Source organism: Saimiri boliviensis, chromosome 19 (genome assembly GCF_048565385.1).
Source record: "Saimiri boliviensis isolate mSaiBol1 chromosome 19, mSaiBol1.pri, whole genome shotgun sequence".
In the NCBI taxonomy this organism is placed as follows: Eukaryota; Metazoa; Chordata; class Mammalia; order Primates; family Cebidae; genus Saimiri; species Saimiri boliviensis.
This window is the reverse complement of record NC_133467.1, coordinates 38,206,660-38,232,447: the sequence shown is the minus strand read 5'-3', so window position 1 is coordinate 38,232,447 and position 25,788 is coordinate 38,206,660. Positions and strand designations below refer to the sequence as shown.

The 25,788-nt window shown below is 43.3% G+C and overlaps 1 long non-coding RNA gene across 4 annotated transcripts in view; it reads left to right on the top strand.

Moving 5' to 3' along the window:
- The window catches only part of LOC104649915 (uncharacterized), a 128,343-nt gene that overhangs the window by 31,553 nt on the left and 71,002 nt on the right, over nt 1–25,788 (top strand). For 2 of the 4 annotated variants that reach the window (XR_012515017.1, XR_012515018.1), the window contains exons 3-4: nt 8,781–9,341; nt 21,848–21,968. The exons of 1 other annotated variant lie outside the window; for it this stretch is intronic. This is a non-coding gene — a long non-coding RNA (uncharacterized LOC104649915). The remainder of the gene's footprint in view (nt 1–8,780; nt 9,342–21,847; nt 21,969–25,788) is intronic. One more of the 4 variants, XR_012515019.1, reaches the window with a different exon arrangement.

Genomic DNA, 25,788 nt, shown 5'->3' with positions numbered 1-25,788 from the left:
GCTTGTCCTCGGTGCCCTTGATCCCTTCTGCCAGCAGGATAGGTTCTGTGAGTTGTGCTTTTGGTCATGGTGGTGGGCTTGTGCTGACCTGTCCCTAGTAGACCCCTTTGTGATGAGGGGTAGGACTGATGAGATGCCTGGCCAAAGTGGCAGAATCTGTGACTGAAAGATGATGATGAAAAACTGCCAGGTATAAGGAAGGATTTAAGTTGATGGGCACCAGAGAACTTTCTCCTTGCACCTGTGACTGGAACATGTCCATCTGGGTAGCCACGTCTCCGCTACACAATTCAGTGTTTGCTTCCTTAGCAATTAACTGTCGAATTTGAAATCCATCCTGTTTTAGTCTTTAAAGCCTTGATATAATTTAACTGTAGTCAGCAAAAACAGACAAATGAACAAAACCCAACAATAGCTTATGAAGCTCTTCCTTTCCTATAACCCTAAGTCATCAGGCATAGTGGTTAAGGGTGTGGGTCCCTGGAATAAGACTGTGTGGCTTGAATCCTGGCCCTGTTACTCACCAGATGCATAACCTTAATTCCTCGGGATCGCAGTTTCTTCATCTGTAAAATAGGAATAATGATAGTGGAGGACTAAGAGTGCATCATAGTAAGACCTTAATAATTACCACGATCTCTGTTTCCTGTCATCCTCAGGTAGTTCAGTGTCATCTGGTAGAGACATATACCAGCTGTGAAGAAGTAATTATGTTATTTTGGCTCTTCCCTTTTTCTCTTTGCTTCTTGCACTGCTATGTGACAGCTCTCGGGTGCCAAACGGCCTCTTCCTGTGATTAATGTTTCAAATTTATAACAGATACCCCCCCCCCAAAAAAAAAGTGGTAGTACTCACGCTAACCATGCCCTAAGTGAGGGCAGATCCAGGGCTGTTGCCATGGTGATGCAGAGTATTTTGTAAAACACTTGGCCTGGAGGCAGCTGATGAGTCATACTCATGGCTGGGTGGGGAAAGGGCAATTGTTTTCGATTAAAAGAGACAGGCCAATAATAGTTGAATTGGGAGACTGCCTTGGTTCCTGCAGTACATTAGAGACACCTTGGGGCTGAGGTTTGGTTATTTGTTGTGTGGTTATTTGTTGTGAACATTTGGTTCATTTGTTGTGTGGACATTTTTTATTTCCTTCCTCTGGGTAGTGGGAGCAAAACAGTAGACTCCCTATTACTCTTCCACTTATATAAAAAACTTCAAACTTAGTTCTGATAAAATAAGTTCTGTTTTCCTGTGAAGTCTTGACACAACTAAAGCTAGTAAAAGGATTTTTGTGACTTTCTTCCATTCCATCCCCTGTGTCTTTGCACCTATTTATTGTCCGTAAGTAAGGCATCTAAAACATATTATTCAGCATTTTCCTAAACTTTTCAGCTGGAAGTTTTTTTTTTTTTTTTTTTTCCCTGAGCTGAAGTCTCACTCTGTCACCCAGTCTGGAGTGCAGTGGCGCCATCTTGGCTCACTACAACTTCCACCTCCTGGGTTGAAGCGATTCTTCTGCCTCCACCTCCTGAGCAGCTGGGACTACAGGCGCATGCCAACATGCCTGGCTAATTTTTTGTATTTTTAGTAGAGATGGGGTTTCGTTCTGTTAGCCAGGATGGTCTTGATCTGCTGACCTCATAATCTGCCCGCCTCGGCCTCCCAAAGTGCTAGGATTACAGGCATGAGCCACTGAGCCCAGCCTGCTGGAAGTGTTTGAACAACTATAGGCAACGTAATTTCAGGATGGAGGATCTGTACCTTACATGGCTTCTCTGAAAATAGTGCTGGCTGAAGTCAGTAAACCTGCATCAAGCACACTGCCTCCTGATGGTATGTGTCATATACCTCACGTGGTTAGTTTTGATTAATATTGCTCAATTCTCATTGACTACTCATAGCATATTGGGCAGGAGCAGAGTGTGGACATACCCTCTGGGAAATGACATTCTAATAAATGTCAGCCAGTCAATCACTTAACTAGGTCTTACTGAACTGTTGCCATGAGAAAGAAAGGCACCATGCTAGGATATAATCAGGAGTATAAACATAGTAAAACACAGCTCTTTCCTACTGAGAGCTTATAATCTTATGTGAGAAGGAAGACCAAAAAATGTAGGAAAAATAACTAGCAATAATATGATGCACATGGTAATATTAAATGACTAGTACCAGAAGTGGGTGATGTGTATGTAATGCAGGGCGAAATTACCATGGGCTGTGGTGGTCAAGGAAGATGGGATTTGATGTGAGTTTTGAGGTATGAGTAAAGAAGAAGGTGAAAGCATTCAGGAAAGGAGGAAAGAGCAACAGCACAGAGACTGGGCCTCAGCCCTGGAACTTGGTCCGTGTAAGGATGTGAGGACTGGCCAAGGGAGGGCCCGAAACTGGGGACAAGGCATTTGAGTGGGGTGCTACTAGCATATCATGGAGGGTCATTAGTTCAGAGGGTAGTACTTGTGGAGCCAAACAAAATCAGAAGAACTATATGGAATCCAAAGGAGGCTATTCAAAAACTTGCAAGTTATGTGCCTGCCAAGGAAGGAAAAAAGATTTCAGTTAACACAAGTCATACAATCAAGTGCAGAAATTAACAGCATATTCCATAAGGTTTGAAGGATCTGATGAATTGGCGTGATGACATTACAGTGACTCAAGAGCCAAATGAAAGCTCTGATTAATCAGAAAATATATATACTAAATCTTCAATGTCAGTTTTATAATATTTAAGGGCATTTGATTATGGAAGGTATTCTTTAAAAGTGATTGTTGAGTTTTGCCTGATTAATAACTAGGATATGAAGATTTATACTTAAGGTACAAAAAGATGAAAAACCTGGGTATCTTAAATTTAATTTTAATAAGCCAAATATTAATTTTAAAAATAAAAAATTTGCAAATAACTTTTTCCGTGTACACTTGCTGCCTTCAAAGACATCAACAGCCCCACATCACTGTGGGGCCGGTTTTAGTACCAGAGCTTCAGGGAGCAAATCAGGTGAACACAGCACAGAGGGTGTCTATGGAGGCCAAAGGTGATTCAGGCCTGCAGGGTGGTAGGAGGGGACTAGATACAGTGTCTGTCAATCCTTGGGAGTGGGGCTTGGGGAGAAATTTCAGTCCCCCAAGATATTGTAAAAGTTACAAGAATCAAAATTGAGTCACTTGTGTTACAAATGGAGCTGACGAAGGTTCGCATGCAAAAATGTCTGGTAACGAGATCTATTAGAAAAGAATCTGCACAAACCACAATCTTGCACAAAGGCCGTTACGAACTTAGACAAAAAAGTACTTTTTTTGTGAGGACATCTGCTAACAACTGCCTGTCCAACCTGGGACTGGTGCCACTAGTGTTATCGATCCTTGTAGCCAAGGATAATTGATTCAAAACAATTATCTAATCCCCCTCATTTATCCTTTAAAAGTCTTTGTCTTCCTTTACCTCCCTGAATATGCACGTTTACTATGGTGTGCATATTCCCATAGCAGTGCCCATTCCCAAAAACATATGATATTACATAATTTATTTATTTTGAAACAGAATCTTGCTCTGTCACCCAGACTGTAGTGCAATGGCACAATCATAGCTCACTGCAGCCTTGAACTGCTGGACTCCACCAATCCTCCCATTTGGCCTTCCAAATAGCTAAGACTGCAGGCTGTGCCACCACACTCAACTGATTTAAAAAAGAAAAATTTGTCCGGGCACGGTGGCTCAAGCCTGTAATCCCAGCCCTTTGGGAGGCCAAGGTGGGTGGATCACGAGGCCAAGAGATGGAGACCATCCTGGTCAACATGGTGAAACCCCGTCTCCACTAAAAATACAAAAAATTAGCTGGGCATGGCGGTGTGTGCCTGTAATCCCAGCTACTCGGGAGGCTGAGGCAGGAGAATTGCCTGAACCCAGGAGGCGGAGGTTGCGGTGAGCCGAGATCGCACCATTGCACTCCAGCCTGGGCAACAAGAGCGAAACTCCGTCTCAAAAAAAAAAAAATTTGTAGAAAATTTATGTTGCTCAGACTGGTTGCCCAGCTGTTGGCCTCAAGTGATCCTACTGCCTTGGCCTCCTGAAGTGTTGGGATTATAGGTAAGAGCCACTTGCTGCAGCTGACCTCGTTTGTTCGTTTGTTTCCTTCCTCCCTTCCTTCCCTGTCTGCTTTCTCTCTTGTTCGTTCGTTCGTTCGTTCTTTCTTTCTTTCTTTCTTTCTTTCTTTCTTTCTTTCTTTCTTTCTTTCTTCTTTTTCTCCTCCTCCTCTTTTTCTTTCCCCTACTTCTTTTTTCAGAGCTAGCTGTTGCTTTATTTTGGAAAAAAAAATTGAATTGTTTTTTAGTTGGGGGTATGGGCAAGAGGCGGTACCCCAGGGTAGGCCAGGGCTGGGCTTCAGGTGGGTCTCCTGTTTCCCTTGCTTCCTTACACAGTGGCCTCCCCAGTAGGCTCTGGGGCAGCCACAGGAGTGGGAGGTTGGGCTGCCACGGCCGTTCATTGGGGGAGGACAGTAGAGGGCTGGACACCAGCTTGTTATCACTGATTTGGATCTTTTTCACAGCCACAGCCTTGGAGGAGCTGGTGTGGCTGAAGGAGTCAGAGCTCCTGCCAGAGCTCTGGAGCCCAGGCTGTGGTTGAGGCCAGAGCTCGTGAGGCCTGGTAGGCAGAGCTCAGCCACCCAAACAGCTACTGGTGGTCTTCCTATGGATATTCATGTTCTGCATCCTAGACTCCAGCCTGCTGTCCTTGTACTCTGGCAGCTTCCTGTAGGTGATACTTCAGTGTCCAGGGCCAGGCTGGCGTTCATCAGCTCCTGGCACTTGCGCACCTGCTGTGCCATGCCCTGCTTGACCCGCTGCAGCATGGCCTTCAACTCCACCAGTGTGGCATTGGTTCCTTTATGGCCCTGTGACTCAGTTCTGCAATGGTGACCCCCAGGGAAGCCCCCTGGCCTTTGAGGTCCTTAGTCCCAGCTGGAGCCGGCTGATGTTTGGGTTCGTCTTGGAGATCTGTGTCTTCATGCACCACAGGGCATCCCTGTGTTTCCCAGCCAGTGTCTGCAATACTTCATGCTTAGATCTGGTGCCCTCTCTCAGCCTCGCCCAGCTGCCCTGGCCATCGTCTCCCACTTGGGGACTTTGCCATGTTGCTGTCCATGTCCACCGTGCAGCTGTTGGCTGTAGACAGGACCACAGATGTGTCTGAGTCTGGGCATACAGCTGTGTGAAGTGGCTGATCTCATCAGTCAGTTCTCCCAGGCAAGACTCCAGCTCACCTTGTTCACTTAAGCTTTATGCACGTCCTTGATGAGGACAGATTTATTCTCCATCTCTGTTGACTTACCATTCTCACCCTCCTACTTCATAAAGTCCTCTAGCAGCCTCTGCTTGTTGCCAAACTCTGCCTTCAGCCTCAGCTTTTCCTGGCCCAAAGTCTCCAACTGTCACCCAAGGTTGTTGATATAGCTCTGGAACATGTTGTCCATGTTGCTCCCACCCTCCTCTGCTGCTGCAGGAAGCTCCACTTGGTCTCCGGCATCTTGTTCTGTAGATCTAGGAACCCCGTGTTGTTGATGAAGGAGGCAAACTTGTTGAGGGTCTTGATCTGCTCCTTCTCCTGGGGCCTGGATATTGGGGTCCACCTCCAGCTTAAGGGGCTCAGCAGGCTCACCATGGTGGCTGTGATGACCCCCATACCATTGGCCCTGGCATAGCCTCCATCCAGACCCATACTGATGCCCAGCCACCCCAGAAGCTGCTGCTGCTGTCCCTTTCGGAGGAGCTGCAGGAGCTGACGCAGGCACCAGCCCATTCATGTAGGAGCAGCTGCTGAGGGCCCTGGGGCCAAGGGGGACACCCTGTTGGACTTCTGGGTCACCCTGGTGGACATGGCAGAGGCAGAAGTGGAGGCAGGCAGGTGGAACCACGTGGAGTCTTCAGAAGGAGCTGAGAAGCTGCTTCTAGGTGGCCCTTGTCTTCTTTTAGAGAGCCTCTTTCTGTTATTTAGGTTGACATAAATGATGACAGAAGCAAGAGCAAAGTAAGCTCACCTCAGATGGATCTGCAGATTCTGGAATTGAGTGCAGTTCTGACTGAGCTATTGGTGCTCTTTGCTCGTCTGAGTTGCCTTTTCTGCCCTGGTGAATTTTCTCTTGAATTCTCAAATTCCCTCCCTTTGGTGAGTTCTTTTGACTTTTCTTCAGGATCTGTTTGGTTATAAGGCTGCCTTAAGTAAAGGACCTTGCATCCGTCTTAGGACTACAGAAGACTTTCTTGGCAAGCCATGTCCTTTGGGGTATACTGTGGTCTCACCAGAATTACATTTTGTCTGAGAGATGTGTCTTTTCTTGTGAATTCATATTTTGTTCTTCCATTTCAATTTTGGTTCAATATTTTGTTTGGTTCGCATGCCTGGCTTAAAGTTTTTGTGAGAACTTTTATTTTCGTTTCATCTGGTTTTGTTATATGTATCTGTAAATGATTTGGCTTTTATTTTTTTTTTTATTTTTTTTTTTTTTTTTTGAGACGGAGTTTCGCTCTTGTTGCCCAGGCTGGAGTGCAATGGCGCGATCTCGGCTCACCGCAACCTCCGCCTCCTGGGTTCAGGCAATTCTCCTGCCTCAGCCTCCTGAGTAGCTGAGATTACAGGCACACGCCACCATGCCCAGCTAATTTTTAGTATTTTTAGTAGAGACGGGGTTTCACCATGTTGACCAGGATGGTCTTGATCTCTTGACCTCGTGATCCACCCGCCTCGGCCTCCCAAAGTGCTGGGATTACAGGCTTGAGCCACCGCGCCCGGCCTGATTTGGCTTTTAAATTCCCATCCCACCCTCCAAAGCCCCTAACTCCTATCCTTCAAGAGCAAAAAGTAAATATTCTAAATGGTGGACACAAGATGCGATGATAAGTTACTGTGGTGGTCACCACCATCAAAACATCAGTCTAAACACCTGGTATTTTCTGACAGGATTTATAAGATTTTCTTTGCTCTAGAGAGATTAATAAGAAATGGAACAGGATCTTCAAAATTCAAAAGCATATAAAACCCTTTGGTACTCAGCTTATTATATATTCAAAACATGGCTCACTTTTGAGCACATGTTTTTAAACTGATGGAAAATTAAATCAGGAAAAATTTAGAGCTCAGTGGAGATTATTTAAACTCTCTAAGCTTAGTTTTTAAACTACCAGCAACTATAGAGCTAACATGTAGAGCCTTCTGAGTTCTCTCTCTATTTTTTTCTGCCTGCTTTGATGCTGCTGACTTTTCTGCTGGTATTAGATTTTGACATTCTAGACAAGATAAAAAAAGAAGTCTTAAAAGGGTTTCAAATTAATGACTACAAATTACAATAACTCTGTGGAAATAAATAACCTAGACACCTAAGAGTCAAACCTTTAAAAAATGTAAATTTAGGTTTTCTGGCTAGTGATTGCTTACAGTGATGAAACAGTGAATTGAAGGATTGCTATTCTGAAACAAACAAAATCAATAAATGTTTGTAAAAGTTAGGCTTTATAGGTCAAACATGTTAGGTAACTCCGTCTGGCATAAAAAAAATTAATCTGCCATGCAGGGGCCAGAAATAGCTAAAAAAAAAACCAAAAAACAAAAAACTGCCAATAACTTTTTCTTTTCTTTTTGAGACAGAGTTTCACTCTTGTTGCCCAGGTTGGAGTGCAATGGCGCTGTCTTGGCTCACTGCAACCTCCGCCTCTCAGGTTCAAATGATTCTCCTACCTCAACCTTCCGAGTAGCTGGGACTACAGGCATGAGCCACCACATCCGGCTAATTTTTTGTATTTTTAGTAGAGACGAGATTTCACCATGTTAGCCAGGATGGTCTCGATCTCCTAACCTTGTGATCCTCCACCTGCCTTGGCCTCCCAAAGTGCTGAGATCACAGGCGTGAACCACCACACCCAGCCCCAAATAACTTTTTCTAAAATGCTTCCCTAACTATATTGACTAGTCAAGCAAACCAGACTGACAAACAAAAGAGAGATTGTTACTAATTCAAGGGTGCTTGGAAATTTTGGTTTCTTATTTATTTATTTATTTATTTAGAGATAGAGTCTCTCTCTTGTCGCCCAGACTGGAGTGCAGTGGCGCAATCTTGACTCACTGCAACCTCTGCCTCCTGGGTTCAAGCGATTCTCCTGCCTTAGCCTCCTGAATAGCTGGGATTACACGCCACCACACCTGGCTAATTTTTGTATTTTTAGTAGAAACGGTTTCACCACGTTGGTCAGGCTGTTCTCAAACTCCTGACCTTGTGATCCACCCAGTGCAGCCTCCCAAAGTGCTGGGATTATAGGCATGAGCCACCACACCCAGCCAGAAATTTTGGTTTCTTATACTCTTCAACCAGTTCTAGTTAAAATGTAAACATTAAAAAATTTAATCTCCTAAACTCACTTGAGACAAAAAAGGAGGTAAAAGAGATTTTTAAAAATCCAAACTGCTTTTCCCAATATTTTGGTCCACAGCCTTCATTAGATTACCTATCAGAGAAAATAAAATTCAGCCATGTGAACAGGTCCCATTTTGTCAGAAATATATATAATTTGATACAACTGTCTTTTATAAATGGGTGTTCTGTGGGGGAAATGTGTGAGGGGAGAAGAAAATACACAATACCTTTAAGGGTAAACGACCTTTATCCCATGTAAATGGCAATGCAGATATAATAAGCAAATGATACAATAAGCAAATTGATATAATAAACAAATTGCAATGGGAAGGGGAGAAGGGAAAAGATATGTATATATATATATTTATACTTACTGGACTACAGAGGATTCACCACCAGACTGGGAAGCAACAGCGTGGGCTCCAGAGTCAGACACTGCACTCACCACCAGATGGGAGGCAACAGCCTGGGCTCCAGAGTCGGACACTGACCACCAGATGGGAATTAACAACCTGGGCTCCAGAGTCAGATACTCACTACCAGATGGGAAGCAACAGCCTGGGCTCCAGAATCAGACACTCACCACCAGATGGGAAGCAGCAGCCTCCAGAGTTCGACCCTACACTCACCAGACTATGGAGGATTCACCACCAGACTGGGAAGCAACAGCCTGGGCTCCAGAGTTGGACACTACACTCACCACCAGATGGGAAGCAACAGCCTGGGCTCCAGAGTCAGACACTCACCACCAGATGGGAAGCAACAGCCTGGGCTCCAGAGTCAGACACTCACCACCAGATGGGAAGCAGCAGCCTCCAGAGTCAGACCCTACACTCACCAGACTATGGAGGATTCACCACTGGACTGGGAAGCAACAGCCTGGGCTCCAGAGTCGGCCACTCATTTGTACACAGACCAGGAGAGGTCTTGTGAAGATTCGGCTTGGTATGGAACCTTAGCTCTTTTTTTTTTTTTTTTTTTTTGAGACGGAGTTTCGCTCTTGTTACCCAGGCTGGAGTGCAATGGCGCGATCATCTCGGCTCACCGCAACCTCCGCCTCCTGGGTTCAAGCAATTCTCCTGCCTCAGCCTCCTGAGTAGCTGGGATTACAGGCACGTGCCACCATGCCCAGCTAATTTTTTTGTATCTTTAGTAGAGACGGGGTTTCACCATGTTGACCAGGATGGTCTCGATCTCTTGACCTCGTGATCCACCCGCCTCGGCCTCCCAAAGTGCTGGGATTACAGGCTGTAGCCACCGCGCCCCGCGAGTCACTGAATATTGATCCTAGGAGAGATGAAAATATGTATGTAATATAAACGGTTTCCCTGGGGTAAGCAGAGTGGAATCCTAGACACTGAGAATTCTAGGTCTTGCTCTTCTTTTTAGTTCAGGGATAAGAAAATAGCATGCCTAATTCTATTAGTGTATATTCCTTCAGAGCAGGCATCGGTGACTGACACACCTTCTCTTCTGGGCCAGATTTTTTTTTTTTTTAAACCTGGTCCAACAGAGTTAAGGTCTGGTCCTGTTGGTCATGCTTAATTTGCCTCTAGCTCGTCTTCAGCAGTAACAACATAAGGGAATGGAATTTGGGGCATTGAGAAAAATGAATTATGCCTTCTAAAAAGATTAAAGTAATTTCTACTTTGCAGATCCTCCATCTACTTTTTTTTTTTTTTTTTTTTTTTTTTTTGGAGTGTGGCAGCATCTCGGCTCATGGCAACTTCCACTTCCTGGGTTCAAGTGATTCTCTTGCCTCAGCCTCCCGAGCAGCCGGGCTTAAAGGCACCTGCCACCACACTGGGCTAATTTTTGTATTTTTAGTAGAGACAGGGTTTCACCATGTTGCCCTGGAATTAAAGGCTCCTGCCACCACACTCGGCTAATTTTTGTATTTTTAGTAGAGACAGGGTTTCACCATGTTGGCTAGGCTGGTCTTGAACTCCAGACCTCAAGTGATCTGCCTGCCTCAGCCTCCTGTGTTGGGATTACAGGCGTGAGCCACCACACCTGGCCCTCCATCTACTTTTGATCTGAACTCCAGATTAGATGGCTTGGAACTCTTAATACAAGAACGGTGAAAATGCATTAATTCAGTAAGTATTTATTGGGTGCCTACTGTGTGTAAGACCAAGCAGTCCAAAGATCTCCAAGGATGAGGCAGGGTGGTGTTCTCATCAAAACAGCTATCTAGCCAACTCGGTGTTCTTGTGAAATGGCTGGCCTTGTTCATTTGGAATTTGGGCACCTCCCTCAATTGTTTAATAATAAGACAGGAACTTGATTCTTCCTAGAGCTGTGCTCCTTTAGTCAATTAGTAATTTGAAGGATTGTTTCCACTTCATAGCAGGAGGAAAAAAGATACTGTCCTTCAACATTTTCTTAGCAGTTCTCAAGAACACATTTTTTTTTTAGCTTGCTCTGGCAGAGAAAGGAAACAAATTTTGTTTTGAAGAGGATGGAAGTATTGAATTCCAATGCTTTCCACTCTGGTGGTTGACTTTGATAAGCAGAATTTGGGAACTGTTGTTGGAAAAAATAATTAAATGTGCATGACGTTTTTCTGCGTTAATTTGACAGCATTGTTGACTTGGGCAATTTTTCTTCATAGAGGAAAACATTTTAGTTCTGGATATTGCAGAATGCTAAGGAAAGAGCACGGACAAGACAGACAAACAGGCCTGGATTCAAACCCAACCCTGCCACGCCTTCGCTGTGTCGTATTTGTAGGTCACTTAACCTTTATAAAGTCTCAATTTCCGCATCCGGAAAATGAGAGAATATCCACCTATATCGGCCAGAGTTCTAAATTTATAACAACTGAAGCCAATTATATATGTGTGTTTTTGTTTTGTTTTGTTTTTTGGTGACAGGGTCTTGCTCTGTCAACCAGGTTGGATGTGTACCGCCATGGGTACTACAGCTGTGTACCCCCATGCCTGGGTGAAATTTTTTATTTTTTGTACAGATGGGGTCTTGCTACGTTACCCAGACTGGTCTCAAACTCCTGACTTCATGTGAGCTTCTTACCTTGGCCTCCAAAAATGTTGGGATTACAGGTGTGGGCTGCTGCTCCTGGCCCAACTACACATTTAGGTGCCCGATTCTTACACATTTAAGCAGAAAAGGAGTTTACTGCTAGGGTATTGGATAGCTCACAGAGTGTCTAGAAAGGAAATGTGCAGGAGCATGGTAAGCCAGGGAGCCACCAGGACTGCAGCTGGTGTTACAGAGCTGATTTGGTGGAAATGGCGATGCCCGTAGCTGGACACTAATGCTCATTGGCACTCCTGGCCCCTCTGTTCAGGAGCAGATCTGCTCAGGAACTCAGGATTTCTGCCCTCCTGCCCTGCCTGCCAATGCAGTGGATTCTCTGCAGTCTCTTAGCAACACTCACTTCCAATTCAATGTTTGAGGCAGCATGTGTCTGTTTGGAGGACTTAGGTCATCTGCAATTTCCTATTAGTGATGGAGTCTGGGAAAGTGAGTATCTAGTATTTCAGCTTCTATAGTGCTCCTAGGACTGGAGATTTTCTAAACATAGGAAGGAGATTCAGATGCCAGGTGGCTTCCCCCATCACCAAAAAAAAAAAAAAAAAAAAAAAAAAAAAAAAAAAAAATTTCCGCTCTAGTCCATTCCTTTGATTGTCCAACATTGACCTATTTCCTTTTCCCTATGTTTATACTAAAAAACAGTTTCTGTCATACAACCTGACATAAGTGCTCTGTGTAACTGAAGATGCTCTCCCTCCTTCCTCAAGGAGCAGACACCAGTCTCATCAGTCATTGGGTTCATCTCCAAATTTAGGGTCTCTAGGTGGTCTCCATTCCTCCTTCACTTGTGATATTAATATGGTTTGGCTGTGTCCTCCCCCAGATCTCATCTTGAATTATAGCTCCCATAATTCCCATGTGTTGTGGGAAGGACCTGGTGGGAGATAATTGAATCATGGAGGACAGTTTTCCCCACGCTGTTCTCATAGTAGTGAGTAAGTCTCATGATGGGGTGATTTTATAAGGGATTCCCTCTTTTGCTTGACTCTTATTCTTTCTTGTCTACCATCATGAATAAGGTGGGCCTTTTGCCATCTGCCATGATTGTGAGGTCTCCCCAGTCATGTGGAACTGGGAGTCCATTAAACCTCTTTTTCTCTATAAATTATCCAGTCTTGAGTTTGTCTTTATCAGCAGTGTGAAAACAGACATGATCCCATCTCAGTGTTCTGTAATATATAGACTGAATTGTAGAGTTAACCATCACTGGCATATCTTACATAAAATAGAGGGGGAAAGAGAAAATTAGTTTAAATTTGTAAATACATACATGACATAGCAAGAAAGAAAATATTAATAGATCCCATATTATATGCTTCTGCATCAGGTCATAAGTCCAAAGTAAGTAGTTTAGATTTCCCTCCTTCATTCCCCATCCCACATCCCCTTACCTTCAACTTTTACCTTGGCTGACTGACATTCTTCACACAGTGGTATTACCCAAACCTACACTCCTGGGGGATCTAAGCCCTTGGGAATCCTACCTATATATCTTTCATTTTTTAATTTTAATTTTTAATGCTACCGAATGTGCGGTCAATTCTAAATAAACATTTTGATAGAACACTACTACCCTTACATATGGGTTCTTTAGTTGACAAAATGAAGATCTTTAGAGGCTATTTGTGTATTTGTTATGGTATATTTCCTAAAAGATAGTTTAAGATACAGTTTTTGGCAGTTTGATCAGTGGCCTTTTCTGGATCATACAGCTGAATTTTGCATGCTGCCTCTCTCTCTGTCTAGATACCCTCCCCCACACAGTATAGCTACATATCTGTACCTTTTAATTTTGGCCATTGGACATAGTGGTACTAGGAATTGCCCCAAGGATCTCCTGGATCCAGCTGTACTCTTCCCAGCCTCATTATGTGGCAGCATTCCCATTTCCTCAGGATATTTATCATTAATTATCTCAAGTAACACAGTAACAAGCACAAAGCCAGTTTTCCCAGTGGCACAAGAAATCTGAAAATGACAACCTCAGTTTCCAATTAAACTGAAAAACTACTTCTTTTGGTAGGATCCTTTGGATATCAATACCTATAAAACAGCAAAACTCAGTCTCATTGAGATGGATAGGGTGGAACTCATCCACAGAGCAGGTCACATCTTGTCTATCTGTTTAATAAAAGCTTTCTCTATGGAAGAGACCTTTTGGTGAGCATTCACATACACAGTCGCACACTTGGGGCATGAATTGAGTTAGAAGACACCTGACTGGTGTTTGCTAGAGAATTTGTTGCAGAATTAATTGGTTACTTGTGGGGAAAAAAATCCCCACACATTCTGGTAACCAGAGGTCACAAAAGTATTCTGTGTTGATTTTTTTTTTTTTTTTGAGACGGAGTTTCGCTCTTGTTACCCAGGCTGGAGTGCAATGGCGCTATCTCGGCTCACCGCAACCTCCGCCTCCTGGGTTCAGGCAATTCTCCTGCCTCAGCCTCCTGAGTAGCTGGGATTACAGGCACGCGCCACCATGCCCAGCTAATTTTTGTATTTTTAGTAGAGACGGGGTTTCACCATGTTGTCCAGGATGGTCTCAAACTCTTGACCTCGTGATCCACCCGCTTCGGCCTCCCAAAGTGCTGGGATTACAGGCTTGAGCCACCGCGCCCGGCCTGTGTTGATTTTTGAGTGCAAGAATAGGAAAAACAGTTTGGTTTGTATTTTTTCTATGTCCAGAGGCACTCTGCCTCAAGGCTAGATGCGGTAACTTCCTCCTGTATCTGCTATTTCTTTAGAGTTTTTACCCCTTAGTTATTTATTTCCTGTTACTAATTAATCATTGTTTATATTAAACTTTATCTGTTCAAATTACTGTTGGTTTCTTACTCCTGACTGATTAATCGGCACAATCACCAAGCGCTGAGCATTTTTCTTTGTATGCTCAGGTATTTAAGACAGATGTAACAGCTTATTTTTTTTAAACTCAGTTAATCTGTTGATTTTTTGTGTAGTTGTATTGTGGTTATTTTTAAAAAGAAGAGTTCTTTGTCTTTTAGAAGTACTCACTGAAATATTTATAGACAAAATCATTGTTGTTTAAATTTGTTTCAGTATAATCTGAGGAGAGAGGAAGGTCGGGAGTAAAGAGGAAATAAGATTAGCCTTGAGTTAATCATTGTTGAAACCAGTGATGGGTACACTGCTATTTTTATATTAAATACACCCAATTTTGTATATTTTAGACATTTTTGATAATAAAAACTAAAAGGTAAAAATATCTTTAGCAGCCTGTAGGATGGCTGGACTTTCAATAAATTTGTTATGAATATTTATTTTAAAAAATGTCATTAGTGACTTACTTCTGTAAGATTTCACTCTGGCTGGTGAACTTTAGTGATGCTTTAGGTCTCCAGGAGTCAGGGTTAGCTCAGAGCTAAAGAGGGTACTTCCCAAGGGTTTTCCTAGTGAGTGACTGAGGTTCCTCTGGGGAGAGCTCTGAAGAAGATGGATGTTAGCGCTTGATCTGTTATTGTAGGATTCTTGCTCAAATGTACCTGAATTTCTCTTCATGGAAGGGGCTAGGTGCCTGTGCATTGACTCAGGTGTGGGAGCTGACTTAGCGGCAATGACGTTCTGCCATGCAGACTTAAGTCAAGTCTCTGTTCAGACCTGAAATGTGTTCAGATATATAGATATCGTTGAACTATATTAGTCTTTGGGATCTTATGATTAATAAGGCACACAAGAGATTCCCTTGGACGAACTATTCTGATAACCTGGCCAGCCAAATTGCCTATTTTATTCAACTGGAATCTGACATTAGAGTCCTGCTAGTTGGCATTTACAGCCCTGGGATCCTAGTATTCTTGCTGAAATCAGGGACTTAATTTCTACTGCAGCATTTTCCACTTGCATAGCTCACTCATAGAAGAGTCCTCCCAGTTTTTCCCTATACATATAAGCAGAGTCTTAATAATACTCAGGTGTGTAGGCTTCTTTTCCTGAGCTTGATTTTGTAATGGCTCTTCGGGGCATGCCAAGATCCGACTCTAGTTAAAAGTCCAGAGACAGTGGGTGTGAGTATGGGCGGAGAAGGAGATGAACTGGCTTCCCTGGGCCGATGCTCCCCCAGGTTGCAGGATCATCAGGGGAGGATGAAACACTCACCAGACGAGGAGGGAGAGAGTGGGGGCTGTGTCTGCCACATTCCACCGTATTTTCAAATTCTAGTACTTAAGGTTAAATTCTTCCTGCTCAGTACCCTAAATGTCACACAAAAGATCTTGCCAGTCTGTGGACTGAACAGATAATTTGGTGATTCACAGAGTCAAACTTTGTGGTGTTTTTTGGACTGTCTCCAAAGAATTTCATTTAAAAAATTTTTTGTTATAAAATATATATAAGAGAGTTTTATTTTTAAATTATATAAAGTTTTGGGTTTCAGTCCATGTCATCAGGGGAAATAAGAATTTGAAGGCCAGGCGCGGTGGCTCAAGCCTGTAATCCCAGCACTTTGGGAGGCCGAGGCGGGTGGATCACGAGGTCAAGAGATCGAGACCATCCTCGTCAACATGGTGAAACCCCGTCTCTACCAAAAATACAAAAAATTAGCTGGGCATGGTGGCACGTGCCTGTAATCCCAGCTACTCAGGAGGCTGAGGCAGGAGAATTGCCTGAACCCGGGAGGCGGAGGTTGCGGTGAGCCGAGATGGTGCCATTGCACTCCAGCCTGGGTAACAAGAGCGAAACTCCGTCTCAAAAAAAAAAAAAAAAAAAAAGAATTCGAGCTTATTATTGTCTTTTTTTTGTCGGTGACTTTAGAGGAAACCCTCTATTCCATAGTCCTTGAATTTCGCAAGCTGTTCATATTGGTTTATGACTACTTTGTCCCTCAGCACTTCCCTTCAGTGGATTATTTATCCAGGTGACCACAGTAATAATTTCATTAGTTGAGATTCTTCCGAGTACTTGCTTCTCTGGGTCACTAGCTCCTCATTGTAGTCTGGATCAATTTACCTGAGAGGTGGGGCCTAAGCCTTGAGCTAACTTCCTGGTAGTAAGGGAGTCTTGGAAGTGACTACCTGGGCTTTCAGCCATTATAGAGGAAAGAATACTCTGCCCCCAACAAGACTCAAAAGATGGGGAATTCCTCAAATATATGAAGGGAGTTCATATGCTGGGCAGCCTAAAACCCATCCAGGGTCTATAGCACCTCTTAAGAAGTAGTTAGGGAAAGTAGATAAGATGATACGGAAAAAGCATCTAACATAGTACCTGGTACATGTTACATTTCAGTAAATGTTATTACCCAGTGTCTTCTGGCTAATAAACAGCATTGAGTCACGAAGAATGGAACTGTGAATATATAGTTAAACTCGAGCATTGAAACTAGATGTATGACTTAAAGTTTAACAGGCAGGTTAGGAAAGGTTGTATTGTCTTTTACTCCTTAAAACCGTCTATTTTTGGGGGCCGGGTGTGGTGGCTCATGCCTGTAATCCCAGCACTTTGGGAGGCTGAGGCAGGTAGATCACGAGGTCGGGAGTTTGAGACCAGCCTGACCAACATGGTGAAACCCTTTCTCTACTAAAAATACAAAAATTGGGCCGGGCGCAGTGGCTCAAGCCTGTAATCCCAGAACTTTGGGAGGCCGAGGCAGGTGGATCACGAGGTCAAGAGATCCAGACCATCCTGGTCAACATGGTGAAACCCCGTCTCTACTAAAAATACAAAAAATTAGCTGGGCGTGGTGGCGCGTGCCTGTAGTCCCAGCTACTCAGGAGGCTGAGGCAGGAGAATTGCCTGAACCCAGGAGGCGGTGGTTGCGGTGAGCCGAGACTGCACCATTGCACTCCAGACTGGGCAACAAGAGCGAAACTCTGTCTCAATATATATATATATACAAAAATTAGCCGGGCACAATGGTGCATGCCTGTAATCCCAGCTACTTGGGAGACTGAGGCAGGAGAATGGCTTGTAGCCGGGAGGCAGAGGTTGCAGTGAGCCAAGATCACGCCACTGCACTCCAGCCTGGGCGACAGAGCGAGACTCCGGAAAAAAAACCAAAAAACCCTCTATTGTTGGTGTAAGCATTGACATTTTAAGTGAGAAAAACTATGAATATTCACCATTTTTCCCTAAAAGTTTTTACAAAACAAGTTTACCTATTTTACCTTGTTATGAAAAGGAGATAAAAAAATTAATCAAAATTTGAATCCATCCCCAGCCATAAAAAGTTGTTTAGACTAGGCATAAATTCATCATTGTGTTGATTTCTTATTGGACAGGAACTTACCCTTGCTTGCTTTTCTGTCTGGGTGTCTCCTGTTGGGTTTAAACTTATGAATAGGTATGAAAGAATCAGTAGAAATGAGAAAATACTGCTTTGAGTGCCCACCTGAATCTGAAATTAGAATGAAATTGTTCATGAATTGTGTAGTCACAAGCTGCATTAAGATTAGATGCCCCTGAGGCATATTTATTGGCTTGGAAATACTATTTTTATTTGCTGGCTTCCATAAGCAATAGAAGAATGTCACCATTCAAGATTCGCTCTGTATGACTTGGTGTTTCCTTCACATGCGTATATGAGCATTAATTTCTTTATCACACATTTGCAGAGCTCCTAATACATCTTAGATATTATATCAGACTCTGAAATCACAGCAATGGAAAGACTTGGTCCCTGTACTTAGACTATAGTAGGTAAGACAGACGTATAAGCAAGTATTATAGTATAATGTGACAAGTGTGATAATCAATGCATGCACAAAGAAAAGTGGTGGGTCCAGGGAGAAAATAGTTAATTATTGTTGTGTGTGGGGGTGTGGATTTAAAGAAGTAGTCACAGAGGAAGATGTCACCTGTTCTCAGCAGTGGCACATAAATGAAAGGTGATTAAGTGGCAGATGTGAGTTCCCTCACACTTTCTTGTACCCCCTTCATACTCCCTCCCTCTTGCTGCCTGGAAGTCTTGAGTCACCACTTGAAGGAGAGTGGCCAGACTCACTGGACTTTAATGTGCTGTTTGACTCAGCAGTTAACCTCCTGTGATACAGCCTGTCTGTTCTGTTGCCAAATTACATACATTTGTTATTAGACTTTGAGGATTTACTGCTAAGTCATTAAGGCTAACTCCAAATCCATTCATGGATTATGAATTGTTTTGACAGTGACATTATCCGCAGATGTACATAGCTTCTGTCATTTTTGTTGAAAGCTATCTCCATGATTTCTTTTCTTTTCTTTCTTTTTTTTTTTTTTTCTTTTTTGAGACAGGGTCTTGCTTTGTTACCCAGGCTGGAGTGCAGTGGTGCGATCTCAGCTCGCTGTAGCCTTGACCCCCTGGGCTCAAGCTTATCCTCCTGCCTTAGGCTTCGAAGTAGCTGGAGCTACAGGTATGTGCCAGCATGCCTGGCTAATTGTTTTGTGGAGATGAGGTCTTGCTATGTTGCCTAGGCTGGTCTCGAACTCCTAGCTTCAAGCAGTCCTCCCACCTTGGGTCCCAAAGTGTTGGGATTAGAAACTTATCAGTGATAGACTGAATAAATAAAATGTGGTACACCTGGCCCTCCATGAATTCTTGAGTCGGAGGTCTGTATTCCACAGAGTAATTGAGGTGGAAACTAGGAGAAAGTTGAGCTTTAGCATCTCATGCTCCTTCTCCTTCCAGTTTGGCTAAGTTTTGCTATAACTTGTTTGGAGCACTGTTTCAGTTATTTTCATTTCCACAATTTTTTTGGCACATAATATGTGCTATGACTATTTATAAAGTTTTACTTTGTGCCCAAAACTGTGCTAAATTGTTCTGGTGCAATAATGAACAAGAAAGAGATGGTCTCTAGGCCGGGTGTAGTGGCTCACACCTGTGATCCAAACACTTTGGAGCCCAAGGCAGGTGGATCACCTGAGGTCAGGAGTTCAAGACCAGCCTGACCAACATGGTGAAACCCCGTCTTAAAAGAAAGAAAGAAAGAAAGAGATGGTCTCTGCCCTCCTGAAACTTAACATTTGAGTACTGGTGGTGGCAGAGAATTAAGGAGACTTTGGAGAAGAACAGGATGCCTTGACAGCAGATAGATGGAACACAAAACGTGAACTTTGGAATTCAGGATGGCTTCCTGGAGGAAGTGACATTTAAGAACATATAAAAAGGTTGAAAAAGAGTTAGATGAGGAGTAGGGGATTGTATTTTAAGAGGAGAAAGATAGTGTTTGCAAAGGCCTGGAGAAGGGAGAGCATGAAAGGAGCAGAAAGAAGTTCTATATACCTTGAAAAGAAGGTGCAAACTGAGAAATACAAGGGCTAATATTTGAAAAGGAAGAAGGGGCCTGATGATGAAGGGACGTGTAAGCCATGCTAAGAAGACTGTCTTGCAGGCTGGGCACAGTGGCTCACACTTGTGATCCTAGCACTTTGGGAGGCTGAGGCAGGTGGATTACTTGAGGTCAGGAGTTCAAGACCAGCCTGGCCAACATGGTGAAACCCTATCTATAATAAAATCCAATAAAAATACAAAAATTAGCCAGGCGTGGTGGGGCATGCCTGTGAAACCAGATACTCAGGAGGCTGAAGCAGGAGAGTTGCTTGAGCCCTGGAAGCAGAAGTTATAGTGAATCGAGATTGCACCACTGCACTTCAGCTTGGGTGACCAAGTGAGACCCTATCTCAAAAGAAAAAAAAAACTGTCTTACAGAAATACCATTCAACCCAGCAATTCAATTACTAGATATATACCCAAAGGAATATAAATCATTCTATTGTAAAGACACATGCACATGTATGCTTCTTGCCGCACTATTCACAGTGGCAAAGACATGGAATCAACCTAAATGCTCATCAGTGACAGACGGGATAAAGAAATTGTGGGGTACATATACACCATGGAATACTATGCAGTCATAAAAATGAATGAGATCACGTCCTTTGCAGGGACATGCAAGGAGCTGGAGGCTGTTATCCTTAGTAAACTAACGCAGGAACAGAAACCCAGACACCACATGTTCTTACTTATAAGTGGGAGCTAAATGGTGAGAACACATGGACATATAGAGGGGAACAACATACACTGGGGCCTGTTGGAGGGTGGAATGTGGGAGGAGGGAAAGGTATAATAACTAATGGAAAAATAGCTAATGGATGCTAGGCTTCATACCTGAGTGATGGTCGGATGTGGTGGCTCACGGCTATAATCCCAGCACTTTGGGAGGGCGAGGCGGGCGGATCACAAGGTCAGGAGTTTGAGACTACCCTGGCCAAAAAAGTGAAACCCCTTCTTTACTAAAAATACAAAAAATTGCCAGGCGCAGTGGCTCAAGCCTGTAATCCCAGCAGTTTGGGAGGCCGAGGCGGGTGGATCACGAGGTCAAGATATTGAGACCATCCTGGTCAACATGGTGAAACCCCATCTCTACTAAAATACAAAAATTAGCTGGGCGTGGTGGCGCGCCTGTAGTCCCAGCTACTTGGGAGGGTGAGGCAGGAGAATTGCCTGAACCCAGGAGATGGTGGTTGTGGTGAGCCGAGATCGTGCCATTGCACTCCAGCCTGGGTAACAAGAGCAAAACTCCGTCTCAAAAAAAAAAAAAAAAAAAAATTAGCTGGACGTGGTGGTGGGCACCTGTAATCCCAGCTACTTGGGAGGCTGAGGTAGGAGAATCACTTAAACCTGGGAGGTGGAGGTTGCAGTGAGCTGAGATCGCATCACTGCACTCCAGCCTGGGCAACAGTACAAGACTCTGTCTCAAAAACAAAAAAGCGAAACAACAACAACAACAACAAAAAAAACATTTTGGCTGAATGGGCAGGGTGGATTGGAGTGGGCAAAACAAAATAGACAGATGAATTAGGAGTATTTTAATAAAATTCCTTTCTACTTAAACAAGCCTGAGAAAATGTTGTTTGAAACCAAGTACTCTAAAAAGATTGGCCTGTTCATATATTGAGTGAGGTAGGGTGGGGAAGATGAGTGTCGCTTTAACATTGAGTGTGAGGCCTGTGGAACATCCAAGTGGGGTTGTTACTCTAGTGATGATAACTGAATGGGGCAAGGTTGATGGTAATGAGATTACTCAGGGATAGAGTTAATGTGGGTAGAGAAGAGGGTATAAGCGATACAAAGACTGACATTTAAGGGGGAAGAGATGCTAACAAGGGAGAATAAGAGTAAGCCCGAGAGGCAGGAGGAAAATGCGACCTTATGGAGCCCAAGGGAAGAATGTTTTAAAAGAGAGAATGACCAAAAAGAGCAAATCCTGCAGAATAGTCAAATAAATCAGGGGCTAGAAATGGTCTATTTGTGGGAGATTTTGGGTAATTTGGGTGAAAGCATTTTTAAAGAAGCAACATAAGCGTAATACAAATCAGAAATAATGGAGGAAGGTGACAAAGTGGAGGTAGCAAGTAAGCTGAATTCTTTTTTTTCTTTCTTTTTTTTTTTTTTTAAGATGGAATCTCCCTCTATTGCCCAGGCTAGAGTACAGTGGCACAATCTTGGCTCACTACAGCCTCCGCCTCTTGGTTCAAGTGATTCTCCCGCTTCAGCCTCCTGAGTAGCTGGGACTACAGGTACGTGCCACCACGCCCGGCTAGTTTTTGTTTTTTTTTTTGTATTTTTAGTAGAGACGGTTTCACCATATTGGCTAGGCTACTCTGGAACTCCTGACCTTGTGCTCGACCCACCTTGGACTTCTGAAGTGCTGGGATTACAAGCATGAGCCACTGCACCCAGCCATAAACTCAATTCTTTCAAGAGATTGCAGGATATAGATTTGAGAGACTGCTTTCTTTCTTCTAATGGAAGAGACTTAGACATACATAAAATGTTAGTGGGAAGGAGTAGAATGACTTGGTAGAGAGAGCAACTGAAAGAAGATAAGATTGGCAGAGTGATATCTTGCAGAAGGCTGGGAGGGGACGAGATCAGAACATGGCAGGAGGGACTAATCTTAGAGAGAAATAAGGGTTTCCAGCTCTTTTTAATAGAAGAAAAGCAGGAAAGGACGAGTGCAAGTTATATATTGTTATTTCATCCTTATACAACTCTCTGAGGGTGGATTTTGTTTCCCTCAATTTGCACGTGATGCAGTGGAGGTCCAGAGAAGTGAGGTAACTTGCCTGAAGTCACACAGGAGAACCCAGGTGTGACCTCAAGGTTAAGGCTTCCTTTGAGCCCAAAGTGTAGTGCTCACTTACCTTCAGTATTTTAAAAGCCTAAGTTCCTTATAGGGAGTGCCCTGAAAATGACTGGAATTTAGTTAGGTCTTTGTTTTATGACTTGATAAGCTAGAATGCAAAGAGATTTTACTGGAGCAAACATACAGTGCCATTTGGTAGAGATCTAGTGAAAGAAGCTGCCCTCAATTAATGTTTGACCGGCCTGGTACCAAAGGTCTGACTTTTCTTCCCAAGTATGACTGCTAGAATAAACATGCTTGCTTCTGCCTCTCTGTGCTACTGAGGTGTGCCTGTATGGACATCTCATATAATTGTCTTTTAACCTCTCCCAGCAATGCTGCCGTGTGGATACTCTTGCATCTGTATTACAATGAGGAAACAGGCTCAAAGAGGTCAAGTGATTTGCCCAGGCCACAGGGTATGTGGTGAAGCAAGAATTTAAACTCAAGTCTTAAACTCAAATCTTAATCCTATTTCTATAATTATCTCCATTTTACAGTGGATAAAACTGAGGCACAGAGAGGCTGAGTAATTTGCTTGAGGTCACACAGCTTGTAAGTATCAAAGTCAGAATTTGAACCCAGAAATCTGGCTTGTGACCCAAGTCTATGCTCTTAAACAATTTTGCTCTTAGGTAGGGAAAAATGGTCTCTGGTCAGGAGAATGCCTAGACTTGATGCTCAAATCTGGTTTTCTTACTTCTTCTCCATGGACTAAATAGTTGTTTAGCTAAAGGCATAGACTTTAGTTTCAGACCTGGGTATGAACCACACTCCACCGCTTAAAAAGTTGTGTGGCCTTGGACAAATAACTTCTCTACAGCTCAGTTTCTTAATTTGTAATATGGGGCCAGTAAGAATATTTAACTCAGAGTCACTATGAGGATTAAATGAGGATAAAGCATGTTAAGAGCTCAGCAGAATGTGTGGTCCATAGATAAACATGGGCTTAATAAGGACCCTGGAGATGATGTTTTGCATCTATCTCATGCTTCCATTCTTGTTGTAGTACACTCATCCAAACTTTAGCTTCTCTTAACATGAATCATTACCATATGCACTTAAAATCTTTAAAAATCACATTAATATACAAATATTAAAAGAATCCTTGTTTAGTAAACATAGAAAAGTTTTAAAAAATATTTTAGAAGCTATGAATTATGTTAAACATTATAACTACTTAATTTGTTCTCTGTTTTCTTGAGACAAGGTCTTACTCTGTCACTTGGGCTGGAGTGCCGTGGTACCATATAGTTCACTGCAGTCTCGAACTCCTCAGCTCAAGTAATCCTCTGTCTCAGCTTCTGGAGTAGCTGGGACTACAAGGCATGCTCCACCACACTCACTTGATTTTATTTTATTTTTTTTTAGTAGAGATGAGGTTTTGCTGTATTCCCCAGACTGGTCTCGAACTCCTGAACTCAAGTAGTCCTCCTGCCTTGGCTTTCCAAAGTGTTGGGATTATAAGCATGAGCCACTGCACCAGGCCATTAAATTTTTGTGTAACTTTTCATGGATTCAAATTCTAGTGGCACAAAAGAATTCATACTCTTCTCCATTCCTCTTCCCCCGCCCTCCTGTTCTTCAGGGAAACATTTGTTGTATGAGTTTCTTATATATTCTTCTGGAGATGTTTTTTGCATATTAAAGCAATTATGGGCATAATTCTCAAGTATCATTTGCTCCCAAGTGGTAGTTGAATAGACAGGCAGACACATACTGTTCTGTACTTTATTTTTCACTCTCACATTGTATCTTGGAAATTTTTTCAAATAAGTGCATTGAGATCTTCCTCAGTTTTTTTCACAACTGCTCAATGAACAGTAGACTGTTAACTGGTACTCCCCTCTCTATCCTGTCCCAGGTCTGCCATTTGGGTCAGAATAATTGTGCTGAAATGTCCTCCGCTTGTGCAAATACCATTAGCTACAGACCCAGTTCATGCACATCCCCCACCCAGTAGCAAGGCAAGTCCCGGTCGGGCCAGACACCTTGTCCTCCCAACACTGCCCTGCCCGTAGTGGATCTTCCTGTCTGTTCTTTCCCGCCAGAATCCTCCTTTTACACAACCCCCAACCTGCAGGGCTAACACCAGTATTTGCCACTCACTGATATTCTTTTAACTCGCATATATTGTCAAGTATTGTTGCTTTAAATGCAGTCTTATTGCACGAGACTGTAAACTTTGTATGCCAGTGACCACATTTTCTATGTAATTTGCAACTTTCTATGGTGCTTTAAATCACATCATTGAAGGGAAATTTCAGTTTGTAAATTTGTAATATGACCAAGACACTTGGCTCTGTGCACTGACTCACCATGGTGTCCCATCCCAGAGTGGGGCAGGACAGAGCAGAGTCATCATCCCTGCAGAGAGCAAAGCTGAGTCACTCCCCTCCTCCTTCTACAAAAATAGGCTTGAGGCTAAGTGCTCTTAATGCTCATCAGAGCCTTAATGGAAATGCCCAGAAGAGATTGAAGGGAGTAGCCTGAGCTTTTGCAGGAAGAGCCCGCAATGCAGGGGCTGCTCATCCATTAGCTGCTTTGGGTAACGTGGCAAATATGATTTTTCCACTGAGCATGTCAAGTTCTGTGTCCAGAGAGCCAACTGAAATTAGTGCCCCCCTTGTTGAAAAGACAATGTAACGATGTTAAAGAAAATGTTGATAATATGACTATTTTCAAGTTATGAAATTTATTTTCATTTTCTATAACTCCTTCCAGACTTTGCCCACCTTCATGCATTTATTAATTTTTCTTTGAGATGGAGTCTCACTCTGTCACCAGTTTGGAGTACAGTGTCAAGATCTTGGCTCACTGCAAACTCCACTTCCTGGGTTCAAGCGATTCTCCTGCCTCAGCCTACCAAGTAGCTGGGAATACAGGCATGCACCAGCACGCCCAGCTAATTCCCACCTTCATGCATTTAAAAAATATATAGTAGTTCCCGTTAGAGTGAACATACCATTTTCCAGATGAGTTGGAATCTCAGTGGGAAACTAGACGAACGAATGTTCTATCAGAGGCCTTTCTCACCTAGACACTGTGGCCCTATCACCTTGATTTTTTTTCCCTCTCAATTTTGGCTTGGCTTGCCAGAGGTCACATTTTTTCCCTCTGTTCTGAGAGCTTCTCAGAAAGCTAAATGTGAATCATCCCCACCCTGCTTTATCTTTTGTAGCCAGAATGTGATTGGAATGTGGGCAGTGGAG